Source organism: Impatiens glandulifera, chromosome 1 (genome assembly GCF_907164915.1).
Source record: "Impatiens glandulifera chromosome 1, dImpGla2.1, whole genome shotgun sequence".
NCBI classification, from domain to species: Eukaryota; Viridiplantae; Streptophyta; class Magnoliopsida; order Ericales; family Balsaminaceae; genus Impatiens; species Impatiens glandulifera.
The window spans coordinates 100011064-100026045 of NC_061862.1; positions in this window are offsets into that span (position 1 = coordinate 100011064).

The following is a 14982-nucleotide window of genomic DNA, read 5'->3' on the forward strand; positions in this document are numbered from 1 at the left end:
CATCCCACATACGCCATAATACTGAGACATGATGAAACATAATCCATTAATATCGGATTTATGAAAAATGAATATAAAGAAATTATATTTCTCCTAGAAGAAAAAGACCTCGGATGAAAAAATGAGCCATGGACAATAATGCAGAGGTATTTGGATAATACATCCACACCATCAAGGACTTATAAGTCTCGGATGTTTTACGAACAAATACTTATTCAAAGTGGATCATGTAAAATATTACATTTCTCTAGCGCAAATAAAGAAATTTATAATTTCAGTAAAATGTTAATAAAAAAGGCAATATCCTTAGAGGACTGGGGAATATCCCCAATTAAGGAAAGAGAATTATCGTTTAATAAAAAAACGATAATTAAATTCAAATATTGGGATTACTGTGATGCCTTAACTATGGTACTAAATTACGAAAATAATAAGTATAAACATTTCTGGTTCATCAAGGTATGCGCGAATGTTTATAGAGCAGATATTCCCCACTAGTTCATAGACTGGTTTTACTGTTTTCGTCCTAGTCCAAAGGTTTTACCAGAAGAAATAAAAGTTTTCTTTGATAAATGGAGCGATGTCTACCCCCAACTTCTGAAGAAACAAGACGCAAATTTATATATTGAAGGAATATCTTCATGTTTCTTCTTTACAGAATTCTCCATTTCCTAGATTTAAAAATGGACCCGAATTTGGTTATACCAAAACAAGTATCCCTTGTTTGTCCAGATCATCTAATTAGAAATTTTGGGATAAGTTGATGAGAATAGACCCAGAAACGAATGAGCGATTCGGAAAGGAGACAATGTACCTCCTACATCAGCAAATAAGCCTTTATGAAGAAAAACGACAAGTAGCTGAAGCTCCGTCTCCATTTGATTATATCTCAAAATAATTCAGAATGAGGTCAGAAAGCTTGACAAGAGAGTAGATGATATCTGCATATATTGAAGAAATGAAAAAAGATTTTATGTCTAAATTCGAAGATGATAATAAATCAAACAAATCAGATTCGACTAAGACATCTGATTATCTACAATATGCTCAAAGTGATTCTGGAATTGACGACATTTTTTAAGCAATCAAAGACACTTTGGTTGAAAAAATTTCGAAGAAGAAACAAGATCCGATATATATGGAAGACAAGATCCACAATATGCTGAAAAGCTTATCCCGGGAATTCTGGGGGTCACTGTTCATTTTTTAACTTTTGTAAAATATTTCCCTTTAAATAGTTGTTCATTTTTATTTGAAAGGGGAGGCGAAAACGACCCCTCTAGTTTGTATTGTTGTACTCTCTCTTTACCACTCTCTCTCACTCTCTTGTAAAATAATTCAAGTTTGATCAATAAAAGTGTGAACTGCGTTATGTTCATTCCATTCAGTCTTTGGTTCTGGCTACGTTTCTATTCTTTCTCCTTATTTATTTTATGCTTTAATGTCTAGTCTAATAGGATAATCCTATTATGTGTTGATCATGTCGGCTAACTACCCATTCTAAACAAAAAAAAAGTAAGTAAAGATTAAATAATTATGTGTCTATCTTTTTTTTTTTGAGAACGTAAAATGGGACAACGGATTAAGTATGTAGCCCGCAAACATACTTAATCATTTAACCAGGCGCAGAACTTGCCGCCCGACGGGCTCGAACCCAGGAACTTAGGGTTGGTATCCACCTCTTTTTGCCGCTAGGCTAGAAGAAGGGATATTATGTGTCTATCTTAGAATACTGAGGAGGATACAAATGTTGGATATTAAATGCTAGACCCTTTTATAAAATTGTATTTTAAATTTGTGTTCCTGATAAGTCCCTGTTTAGCCGCTTTATTGGCATTTTGGACAATGTGGAACTTAATTTAATGTTAAGTTTTATAATTAGTTGACAGATATTTCTATATGTTGTAAAATTTCTTTTCTCTCTTCAATATTCTATTTAGGACTAAATATATATATATATATATATATATATATATATATTCCTATAAAAAAATAAAAAAAGGTAACATTCAATAATAGTAATAAACAAGAAAATAAAACTTTTGATTTTTATAAAGCCTTCAATGAGATATGTTTGTGGAGGAAATATTTGGTTAAGGGCTAAATTATCTCACTATATAACATCTAACCAAAAAAGGAAGTTATTTTTTTATTAATAATTTGGACCAAATGCTAGACATAATATGTCCTACATACAAAAGTCACCTATTATTTGTGTGGATAAGTAGTATTATTATTTCTAAAATATTAACTAGTGATAAGTTATTTTTTGGTTTCAAAATTTTATTGGATCTAATTTCTGATATAATCTCAATTCTTTCCTCTTTCTTAATTTTTTTTTTTGGAAAATGGTTAAAAATATTTCATTAAAATCCTAAAAGTGGGAGGGTCAGAAATTAAACTAGACAAACTCTACCTATGATTAAGGATTACAATCAAAAGACCCTAAAAAACTTATTAGTAGCATTCATACATTCTAAAAAAACAGAGATTAAAAATAGAAAAGACTACGTTCAAACCTAATCATCCCAGCCTAGGATTTTCGCATGCCATCTATCTTCATTGAGAGGCATTTTTTCCCGTTCCTTTTCCTCTACCTCTACTTCTTCCTCTTTCTCTTCCTTTAACGATAAAAGGAGATTGTATTACAGAGGATGATGAGTATTGTTGTTTCTCATTTTGAATTCTCTCTTTGTACGAGCTCGTTCTAATTTGATAGAAAAAATTGTTTCTGAGAATTTCAGGACTTTTACCTTTGTTATCTTCAACTTGAATTTTTGTATTCTTATCTTCCTTATCTTTAGCTTCAGCTTTAGACTCCACATCAGTTTTGGAATATTCTTTATCGACTTTAGAATTCTTTGTTTCAGCTTTGAAATTCTGGGTGTTTTCATCTTGAGTTTTCTCAACAACTACTTGAGGTTCATCATCCATTTTAGGCCTAATCCTTTGCATTACAGAATTTTTTTTCCTCTTTACGTTGATTCCCTTTACTATCTTTCTTTCGCTGCTTTCCATTCTCTCATAATCCTTCTTGCTTTTTTCTATAATGTTTGATCTTTGAGTTTAGCCTCCTCTATTTCTTTCTTTTTCTTTTCTGTTTCTTGGTTTTTTTCTATTCTTTTTTTTTAGTTTTATCACATTTATTATGCAGAAAGGTGTTACAGAAATCACACCTTTTTGGTTTCCATTCATAAGAAATCTCCATTACATTGTGTTTTTCTTTTCTGTCAACAACTGCCATTTTCATTGGTAGGACATTGTACTTTTTCTTAATTTATTAATTTTATTCTATTGTCATTTACTAAATTTTTATATAAACAATAATAGTTACTCATTTCTTTTTACTATTGTTTGTTGATTTCGATTAAAAGATTCTATTATTTTTATTTTTCGATTATAATTTTTGAATGAGTATTTATGTAGGTTAATTTGTTATATAATCCTAAATTTTATGAATTCATTAATTAGTTTGAGTAATTTTTCAATCACTATAAACAATAAATAACATAAGCTTTTAAATGGTCTTGTTATGAAAAGAGGCTCGTTGCAGGTACGAATGTCTCTATGAAACTATCCCACGGATCTAGATCATAACTTTGTTTAGGTATAATCTTATTTTTTTCCTTCTTTTTATTTGTTAATTTTATTCCATTATTATTTAAGAAAGTTGTAAATTTATATGTCAATAATGTTAAAAATAATATTTATAATTTTTTAATATAATTTTAATATAAATTTATATTTTATTTGAAAACACTTGAACCATAGATAATACATATGTATTAATTATATTTATTGTTTTAGTTTATTTATTTAATTTATTATATATAATTATTTGAATAACATTATACACATTTATTTTAATTTCAGGATATGATTATAGTAAATTTTATAGATCACCCTTATGAGTTTAAGTATGTTTTCTTTTCACATTTTCTAAATTTATATTATATATATATATATATATATATATATATATATATATATATAAATATATATATATATATATATAAATTTAAGACGAGTTATAAATTTTTAAACGTATGTTATAGTTTATTTTGATGTATGATAACTTCAATAATGAATGTTAAGTTTGAAAATAAATAAACTTTTAACATGTTCTTCATATTTTAAATATTTAAATTAAAATTTATTTTTTCAATAAAGTTATAAAATTATGTTATTCATTTTTATTTTCTAATCAAACACATTTTGTATTAAACTTATTCAATTATATTTATTTACATACACATTTTATATTTTAATAAAATATAACTTTAAATTTTATTACTTTTAACATAATTATTATTATTATATAAATATGGATTTTCTATAACAAAATCTAATTTAAATTTTAAATGCATTAAATATTATTTAGTTTTGTACTAATATATTTTTATATTAAAAATATTATTTATATTTTAAATACTTATTTCTTATATTAAGAATATTATATATTTTTTAAATATTTATATTTACAAATAATTTTAAATTTTGAATTAAACATATATGTATGATTAATTCTTAAACATACTTTTATATTTTGAATTAAATATATTATTTTAAATAAATATTTAACTTATTAAAATTTAACTTTTTTTATATTTAAACACGTTCTAATTAAAATTTTGTATTAAATTTTGTCCTTTTCTGTTTAATGAAATATAAAATACATAAAATTAAAATGATTACTTTAATTTTTATTATTTCTAACATAATAATTATTATTTTTATATATAAATATGATTTCTCTATAAAATAATAAAACTTTAGTGTAAATTTTAAATACATAAAATATTATTTAATTTTTACTTATATCTTATTATTTATTTATTGAAATATTCTTATAATGTTTATAAATAATTTAAATTTTGAATTAAACTTATAATATTTAATAAACATACTTTTATATTTTGTATTAAACTTATTTTCAATAAATTTAATTTTTTATTAAAGTTATTAATATTATATATTTCAATTTATTAAAATGAAATTTAATTTTAAAATTTGTATAAAACATATTGAAAACATATTTTGTATTAAATTTTACCTTTTAATTTATTTAATCAAATATAAATTAAATTAAAATTTTAAAATACATCAAATTTAAATCAAAATACTACTTTAATTTTAATTATTTATAAAATTATTATTAGTTTTTTCATATAAATATAATTTCTCTATACATAAAAATAATTTGAATTTGAATTTTACATGAATAAAAATTATTTAATTTTTAATTATATATTTCTTATATTAAGTATATTATTTATTTTTTTAAATATTTGTTTATAAATATTTTTAAATTAAACTAATATTTATCATTAATTCAGAAACACACTTCTGTATTTTATGAATTTTTATTAAATTTAAATTTTAAATAAACTTATTAAAATTGAATTTTTTTTCTATTTAATCAATATAACTAAATTAAACCTTAAACTTCATTTTATTAAATTTAAATTTATATTAAACCATAAAAAAATTTGTTTACATCAAATTTTAATCAAAATTATTACTTTAATTTTTATTATTTTTAATAAATTCATATTATTTTTATTTAAATATGATTTCTCTATAGAAAAATATAAATTTAGTTTAAATTTTAAATGCATACAATATTATTTAGATTTGTAATTATATATTTCTTATATCAAGAATATTATTTATTTTTTAATTATTCTTATAATGCTTATAAATAATTTTAAAGTTTGAATTAAACATATTTTTATTAAATTTAAATTTGCAGTAAACTTATTAAAAATAATTTTGTATTTTTCATATTTAATTAAATATTATATTTAAATCAAAACTATTACTTTTATTATTTTTATTTTTATATATAGTTATTAATTTATATATATATATATATATATAATTTCTCTATAAAAAAATATAAATTTAGTTTAAATTTTAAATGCATAAAATATTATATAGTTTTACTTATAAATTTCTTATATTAAAAATATTATTTATTTTAAAATTATTCTTATAATATTTATAATAAATTTTAATTTTTTATTTAAACTTATATTTATCATTAATTCATATGCATTAAACATATTTTAAATAAATTTGAATTTTTTTATTAAACTTATTAAAATTGTATTCTTTAAATTTTGCATTAAACATTTTAAAAATAATTTTGGCATTAATTTTTTTTATATTTAATTAAATACAATTAAATTTAAAATACATAAAATATAAATAAACCACTACTTTTTAATTTTATATAAATATGATTTATATATAACAAAATATAAATTAATTTTAATTTTAAATGCAGAAAATATTATATAGTTTTTTTTGCGGGAAACGGTTAAAACCATTTCATTAAATTATCAAAAGTGGGAGGGTCAATAATAAAAACTAGACAAACCCTAGATAGGATTTAAAGATGACAATCAAACCACCCTAAAATTTGATTAGTAGCAATCAAAAAATCCAAAAAATCGAGATTACAAATTGTATCAAATCTTAATTATCTCAATTAGGATTTTTATTTTCATACCAACCTGGTGTTTAAATAGGTTGCCTTCCTCTTCCCATTCCCATTCCTTTTGCAATGAAATAGGATGAACTGAAGAGGTTTATGAATACTATATATATTCTCATTTTGATTTTTCCTTTATATGAACTCGTTCTGATTTGATAAAAAAATTATTCTTCAGGATTTCTGAGCACTTCACCTTGTTGTTCTCAACTTGAATTTTGAGATCATTGACTTTATTTTCTTTAGCTTCAGCTTTACAATTCTCAACAACTTTGGATTTCTCTATATCAACCTTGAATTCTCTTCTTCCTCCTAATTAGTCTGTGTATCTTCCTCTATGTTTTCATCCGCAACCACTACAACTTATTTGATTGAGAATCCTCAACTATCTCTTCAACATGATTATGTTGATGTTCCACTCCCTTCTTCGTACTGTTTTTTTCTTTTACATAATTTTCTTTATCTTATGTTTCTTGATCTTTAACCACATTTTTATCTTTGATAATAGGCACATCTATTTCATTTTCCTGTATCTTTACTTTCTGGCCTTTATGAATTTTTTGATCTTCTTCCTTAGTCAAATCGTAATTTGGGCTTGCATGTTGGAAGGTATTGCAGAAAGTGCATATGTTTGGCCTCCACTCATAATTGATTTCCATTATAGTAGGTTTTTCTTTTCTGTCTACTACTGTCATACTATTCGGTAGTGTGCTTCTAGGATGCACCTCAATGCTAATTCTAGCAAATTATAGGTGCTCTTCTCCTTTAGTAATTGAGTCCATGTATAATGGTGTACCCAATAAACCTGCAAATTGACTAAGAGCTTATACATTATACATGTGTGGAGGGATATTTCAAAGTTTGAACCATATCTAAGTTGTTACTTTAGGCTTGCTTAATATGTTCAAATCTTTAGACCATATTTCCAACTTCATGCAATTAGATCTAATATATGTATGCCCATTTTTCAGAATTTCATCAAGATTTGATTCCTTCTTAAATTTCAGAAAATAGAGATAATGTACATTTGCTGAAATTTTCTCCAATCCATTTTTCTCCCATTGCTTTATAAGTGCCTCTTTAATGACTATGAAGGAAACTCTATTCTTTTCTATGTAGTTTCTCACCACTACATTTTCCCATTCCGTAACACAATTTTCTTCTACAACTTATGGCAATTTAAATTAGAAAGGAGAATTCAGTACCTCCACGTTTGTCTGTACATTGCCCAAGTAGATTTTTCCTTTGTATGCATGATCTTCAGTCTTTTTCCTAATATTATTTTTTCAGACTTCATTTATTTTCCATTTAGAGTTACTTCTGATAGTATAGGTCTTCTATTTATGAGAATTCATTAACTCCCTAATTATTGCAACATATCATTTTACTATAACTTCATATTCATCATTCTTGAGTAAATTCTAGTCTTGGAGTTAGTGAATGTTAAGTTGGACGGTTGTGCTTTGCATTTTCTTCCTGCTAAGTACAATCTCTCATTTCTTAGCATTCATCAGGAGTTTGGTGATTTATTTTTTTAGTCCAAATAAATTGACCCTTTGATTATACCCTATCATCCAAACTCCTTCTTTATACTCCTTGATCCCTTATTTTCCAAATGCTTTTGGGCAGCAATTGTGTCTTTGTTGATTTCCTGTACTTTTTCGTTAATAATTTCTTCAACTATTTTGTTTATTTCCTTCTTTGTAGTTTCTTCGACTCGTTTAGGAACAAAGATCTGCACTTCTTTGACCTTGACTCCTTTAAGAACAAAGTCATGTACTTCTTTGGCCTTATTGTTTTTCCTTTTACCCATATTCCAATAAAACTTCATAACAGAGATTAAAGTTAGAACAACAACATTGAAACAACCTTATTCAAACCCTAGACGATGTTTACCCAATGTGTCGAACGTGCCAGACGTACATGTCTTGTCGAACGTGCCAGACGTATCAACAATCTTTACTCCGAACACTTTTCCCGTAACCGACTACCAAATCAACTGAATCGCGCGACCGAGCAACTATGTCGATTGTGCCAAACGTCTTGATGATTTTGATTCCGACACGATTCTTGATTGAATATGAGAATGTGCACGTATTTGGGGAAGAAAAATTCAAAATTCCGTCGTTAGAAAATTCTCGCCAGAAATGTCCAGAATTTTTCTCTCACTAGGTTTTTGAGATGATTATTTAGTTTTTTTCTTATATATTTGTAATACTAATAAATATAATATTAATTTATAACATTTTCTTTTTTTAAAATAATTTTGAATTAAACTTATATTATTCCTTAATTTATAAAAACTTTATATTTTATATTTTGCATTAAATAGTATATTCATTTTATTTAAATTTTCATTAAACTTATTAAAATAGCATATATTCTATTTAATAAAACATAATTTAAAATTATCTTTTCAAACTTATTTTCATTAAATTTAAATTTGCATTAAATATTTTATATTTTATTTAATAAAATAAAATTTATATTTTAATTTTTAAAGACATAAAATTTAAATCTAAACAAATCCTTTAATTTTATTATTTTTATATATAATTATGATTTCTTCCTAACAAAATATAATTTTATATAAAATTTTAAATACATAAAAAATTATTTAGTTTACGAAAAATACATAAAATTTTGAATATCAATTGAATAAAACTAATAGTGTAGCTCGATAATGTTAAGAGACAATCGAGTCTTCCAAAAGTCTCCGTCTCCGAGCTCTACATTCTCACCTTAATGAATGAACCCTTCGCCTGCAAATTCTCAAGTTCTGCGCGTGGATATTTCCATCGGCATCGTCGGTGTCGCCAAACCTTTTTATTCATTGTTATTTTGAAGAATGAGTCTTGATCCAAGGTAATTTTCTTATCTAATTATAATTCTAATGACTATTTATCATTCATGGATAATTATATCATATAGGTTTCTTAACTTGACCTATTAATGTTCTAAACTGTTCTCAAGTCTCAAAACAATGGAGGTGGAACTATCATGGTACTAGAGTATTACCCATAACTTTCAAAGAACCCTAAACAAAAACGAGAAAATGAAAGAATTTATGGAATGTGTTATTTCCTTATTTTACCTATAAGTCTCCCACAAATAGAATTATGAGTAACTTTTATATATATAGATGTAAAACTGTATATATAATAATAATATCTACAGTTAGTTTATGTTTGGTTAAATATATATATATATATATGAGTGTTTTGAATGGTATAACTTATACACTGAACAATGTATAAAGTTGTAACTGGTATGAGTCAGTATAAAAAATTATAATTATGTTATTATATATTTAATAAATTAATTATTGATAAATATTTATTTAATCATAGCAATTAACATATAATTATATTATCATATTACATTATTATTTATTTCAAAAATATTTATATGTTATTTAAATATATATTTTTATTAGTTTAAATATAATTAATAAAATAAATATTAAAATAATTTATATAAATACAAGGATAAAATAGTCATTTATTTTTTTTACTAATTTTTTATACCACCCACCAAACACAAAATTCTAAAATCAATCTAATTTATACCTCTTTTATCATTCCAACCAAACTTTAATAGTACTTATTTTTATGCTACCAAATATCAATTCTTTTTTAATTCTTCTATTTTTAAAACTTTTTTAATTTATCTATTTATTTTAATTTTTTTGTTATTAATCAGTGATACAAGCAACGGATACAAAGAACATGTCTGTAACACCATGCTAGGTGATGCTAGGAGGGCTTTTCGTGTCGGATAAATTTGCTTTTAAGATAGTGTAATTTCTTCTTGTAAGCCCTAATTTCAATTATATATTTGTTTTTCTATTCAATTAAACTTATTTCTTCAAATCTTTCCCAATAAACAAAAATCGACCAGGCTTATATGTTTTTAAATTGTCATTATGTGGCAATATTAAATCTAGTTTTTAGTTAATATCCACATTTTAATGAGTTTTTGTTGAGTTTCTAATTATATATATATATATATATATATATATATATATATATATATATATATATATATGAATATTCAATATTTTGAAAGTCAATAAAAAAAATCTAATATTCATTAATAGTAATAAACGAGAAGGATAATATTTATTTATTTTATAAGGGCTTCTAAAAGATATGCAAATATATGCTTGTTGAGGAAAAAATATCATTAAATCATTTTATTGTTTGTTAAGGGTTCAATTATCTCGTTTTGTAGTATCTAACAAGAAATAAAACTAGTTTTTATTATTAATCATATTATACAAGTAAGTCCTTAATTTGTAAGAAAGGTTATATAAGTGGGTCTCACTTATATAACATGTTTTGCATACAAAAACCACTTATTATTTGTGTTGATGAGCACCTATTATAAAAATATTATTATTTCTAAAATACTTACTAGTGATAAGTTCTTTTTTTTTTCTTAGTTACAAAATTTTGCTTGATCTATTCATTTTATTCTATTATTATCTACTGAATTTTTATTTAAATAATTGTATCTACTCATTTCTTTTGATTATTATTTGTTGATTTAAATTAGAAGATTCCTTCTCTATATTTTAATTCTGATTTCTGAAATGAAATAGCTATTTATGTTTGTTAATTTTTATATAATCCGAGATTGAGTTTTTGATCTATTGTTTATTTTTTCAAAGTTTATTTTTGTTTTAGTTTGAAAATTAGTTTAAGTAATTTGTTAATCACTCTAAATAATATAATTTGTTAATGATTTTGTTACGTAGAGATGTTCGTTGCATGGGACTCTCGGATTGGTGGTTAGACAACATTATACAATCTTATTCCAATAGAAGCCATGCAATGTGTGGAGGTTAGACAACATGATACAATCTTATTCCAATAGAAGCCATGCAATCTCGGATTATTGATGTATAAACCTAATTTTTCATTTTTCTTTCTTTCTTTATTTTATTCCAATATCATTTACGAAATGTTTATTTGAATAATCAATTTTTGTCCGTTAAATATATGTTGTAAATTTATATTTATGTCAATCATATTAGAAATAATATATATAAATTTTCACTAAAAATTTATTGAAAGATTAAGTTTTATTTGAAACATTCTTAATGAGATTTCTCAATCATTTCCTAATATATAATTTACAGGTCCCAATTTGGGGTTGTTTATGCAAGAAGAGACATCTCATCATCAACGACCAATATAATTAACCGGATGATCGAACAACATGACAAGATCCCTTAGCTGCTTATCTGGTTTGATTATTTCTATATTTTATTAAGAGATAAAGAAAATTATATTCTTATTTTATAATTACTTATTTTCTTAACAAGAATAAAATTATCATATTTTTATTAAAAAAAAATACATTTTTTGATAAATCAAATATACTAACAAAAAAGTATATTTACAAAATAAAAATAAATGTAAAATAAAAATTATAATATTGGGGTACATAAACATTAATAATAAAATAAAATACATTTATATTAATTTTATTTATCATTTCACTGTACTTATTAAATTTATTATATATTAACTACGTGATATTATTATTATTATGATATATCTTATTAATCAAACTTTATGAGTTAAGTTTTTATTCACATTATCTAAATTTTATATTATCTAACATAAGAGATTGTTTAAATTTTAAGAATTTGAAGTTAAATAATGTAGGTTAAGTTTGAAATAAATAAACCTATATTATCTTTAATATCTAAATTTTTACACTAAACTTATAAAATTATATATTTTTTTACACAAATACTTTTTATAGCAAAATATAATTTTAATATAAATTTTACATTAAACTTATTAAATTATATTTATTTACATACACAATTTTTTTAAATATAATTTTAAAATAACTAAAATTTTATAATTTTTTATTTACCTATTTTTGTATTAAAAATATTTTTTAAAATTATATCCATTAAGCTTCTCAAATTATTTTTATCACACTACTTTTTAATCAAATATAATTTAAATATTTTAGAATTTTTAAATAAATTTTAATTTTCCTATATTTAATCAAATATAATTAAAATTTAAATAAAAGCTAAACTTTAATTTTTATTATTTTAACATAATTATAATTACTCTATTTAAATATGATTTCGTTATAACTAAATATAATTTTAGTTTAAATTTTAAATACATAAAATATTATTTAGTTTATTACTTAAATATTTTTTTTATAGTAAGATTTATATTTATTTTTTAAAAATCCTAAAAGTTTTATATATAATTTTAAATTAAACTTATATTCATCTTTAATTTATAAACACACTCTTATGTTTAGGATTAAAAGTTTTTCATTAAATTTAATTTTTTTATTAAACTTAATAAGATTGCATTTTTTTATTTCATCATATATAATTTAAATTTTGTATAAAATTTATATTTATATTAATTAAACTTATTAAAAATTATCTTGCATTATATTTCTTTTTTTATATTTAAACAAATATAATACATATCAAAATTTTAAATATATAAAATTTAAATCAAAACTATTACTTTAATTTTTATAATTTTTAATATAATTATTATTTATTTTATACAAATATGAATTCTCTGTATCAAAATATTTGTTTTGTTTAATTTTTAAATACATAAAAAGTATTATTTAATTTTTTTACTTGCATGTCTTATATTAAGAATATTATTTATTTTTAAAATATTTTTATAATATTTATAAATAATTTTAATCTTTAATTCATAAAAAAACATTTTGATATTTTTCATTAAAAACTATTATTTTAATTTTTATTATTTTTAACATAATTAGTTTTTATATAAATATCATTTATCTATAACAAATATTATTTAATTTTTTTACTTATAGATTTCTTATATTTAAAATATTATTTATTTTTTAAATATTCATTTATAAATAATTTTAAATATATTTATAATTAATTCATAAATATTTTACATTAAAGCGTATATTAAATATATATTAAATTTATTAAAATCACATATTTATATTTAATCAAATATAATTTAAATTTTATATAAAATTTATATTTTTCATTAAATTTTAATTTAATTTTTCATTAAAAACTATTTTTAGTTTTTATTATTATTAACATAATTATGTTTTATATAAATATTATTTATCTATAACAAATATTATTTAATAATTTTACTTATATATATTTATAATATTATTTATTTTTTAAATATTGATTTAAAAATATTTTAAAATTTTGAATTAAACATATATTTATTAATAATTCATAAACAAATTTTTACTTGTATATTTTATATTAAACATATATATATATATATTAAATTTGTAGTAAATTGATTAAAATTTTATTTTTTCTATTTAATCAAATATAATTTAAATTTTACATTAAAATTATTTTATTAAATTTAAATTTACATTAAATTTTATATTTTTATTATTTAATCAAATTTAATTTAAATTTTTAAATACATAAAATTTATATCAAAACTAATACTTTTTATTTTAACATAATATCTATTATTTTATATAAATATGAGCTTTTAATATAAAAAAAATACATAATTTAAATTTAAATTTCAATTTGAAATGCATTAAATATTATTATGTTTTACTTATATATGTTTTATATTAAAAAGATTACTTATTTTTTAAATACTTATTTCTTATATTGAGAATATTATTTATTTTTTAAAATATTTTTATTAAATTTGAATTAAACTTATATCAATCTTTAATTGATAAAAAATAATCTTAAGTTTTTACTTATACATCTCTTATAGTAAAATTACTAATTATTTTTTAAATTTTTATTTATAAATAATTTTAAATTAAACTAATATTTATAATTAATTTATAAACACACTTTTATATTTTGCATTAAATATATATTCATATTTTTATTAAATTTAAATTTGCACTAAACTTATTAAAAATTATTTTACTTATTTTATATTTAATCAAATATAATTTAATTTAAAATTTATATATTAGATTTAAATCAAAACTATTACTTTAATTATTATTATTTCTTTATAACAAAATATAATTTAGTTTAAAGTTATATATATAATTTATCTATAACAAAATATAAATTTGGTTTAAATTTTAAATACATACAGTATTATTTAGTTTTTTATTTATATATTTCTTATATTAAGATTATTATTTATTTTATAAATATTCTTATAACGTTTTTAATAAATTTTATTTTTTGAATTAAACTTATATTTATCATTAATTCATATACACATATTTTCATTAAACATATATTATAATAAAATTTAAATTAGTATTAAACTTATTATACTTAGATTTATTTTATATTTAATCAAATGTATTTACAATTGCATTTTGTTCTATTTTATAAAGGTTGTAAAAGGTTCCTGATATAGTACTTATCTTTGTGCTATCCTAGTAAAAATATATCTTTTTGATTCTTCTATTGTGAAAAACATTTTTTATTTATCTTTTTATTTTAACTTATTTTTATAAAAAGACTATGCTTGTAACAC